Below are 1,365 nucleotides of genomic sequence, written 5' to 3' on the forward strand. Positions count from 1 at the left end.
CCTACCCCCTTGTCTCCCTGACCCCCTGGCAGAGCCTGTTCCTGGGGGAGCTGGGGTTGCCCATCGTCTGCGTGGGCTCCGTCTGGAACAGCTGGGACAGGATGCAGGCAGGGGAGCAGAGGCTGCTGCAGGGAAATGGGGGGGGGGTTGGGGGTGCCCCCCAAAAAACCCCCTGACCTTATGCGTGGTGTCCCCCTGCCCAGGGTTCATCCGGGTGCTGTCTCAGGCACGGGATGAGGCTCCTGGGAACCTCTTCTCCCGCTTCAGCCTGATGAGGCTGAAACGCTCCTCGGCGCTGGGAGGAGCCCGGTTGGGCGCCCGGAGCATCGGGCAGGTCCTGCCCCTGGACCACGCCAGCAACGTGGATGTCTTCTACACCCACACCTTCTAGCCCTTGGGACACTCCAGGACACCCTCCCCCCAAGGGCTGGGGAGTTTGGAGGAAGTGGGGTTTGTCGTTTGACAGCGTCGAGGTTGCGAGGGGGAAAGTGGGGGACCAGTGTGGGGCTGGGAGAGTTGGGCTCCATGCAGAGGGAGAGGAACTGGCCCCAGAGCAGCCCTGGGGGGAGGGCTGGTGGGAAATGAGCTAACAGGAGCTGAAACGGAGCTTGGGGGTTCCTGTTTTGGTGCCTGACAGGGTGCAGTGGTCGTGGGTGCTGGCAGGAGGGGGCCTGGTGCTTGGGGGTGGCTGGAAATGAGTGGAAGGAGGAGGAGGAAGAGGAGGAGGAAGGAGAAGGCCTTTGGGTCTGAACACCCAGGGTGTACAAAGTCTGCAGGGTGTGGAGGCCATGGCTGGGGCTGGTCCTGCCTGCCCGAGTCAGGCAGCTTTCCTGGGGCTGGTCTTGTTGAAAAGGAACAAAACCAAGGAAATAAAAGGAAAAAAAACCACACAACAACAAACCCTTCTTGCTCCCTGTGTCTGGAATGAGGAGCAAGGGCTGTGCTTGGCTTAAAGCACCATCCCAAAGGCTGCCCTGGGCACACTGGGAATGGAGCTCCTGTACCAACAACAGGCAGCAGCCTCCATCCTGGGAATCCTCCCTCCTGCCTTTCAAATTCCTTTTTCAACGTTATTTTCTCAGTGCCAGATTCCTGCCCAGGCACAAATTGGAGCTGCTTTCCTCCTCCAGCCAGTCCAGGCCCTGCCCCACCAGCTCCAGGAGAGCTCCAGCCTTGGGAAAGGAGGAGAATCCTCCAGGAGCTGCCTCTGAATGTGGCTGCAGCAAAACAAACCCGGGGTGAAGGCTTCAGGTTCCCCAAAAGAGTTTATTTTTAATAATGCATTGTCTGAAATTTACAGGGGGAGTGGAGGGGTTGGTTGTTTTTTGAGGGGAGAGGAGGAAGGAGGGGGCAAGGAAACAAATA

This window comes from Chaetura pelagica, unplaced genomic scaffold, assembly GCF_000747805.2.
Source record: "Chaetura pelagica isolate M959 unplaced genomic scaffold, ChaPel_1.0 scaffold305, whole genome shotgun sequence".
Lineage (NCBI taxonomy): Eukaryota > Metazoa > Chordata > Aves > Apodiformes > Apodidae > Chaetura > Chaetura pelagica.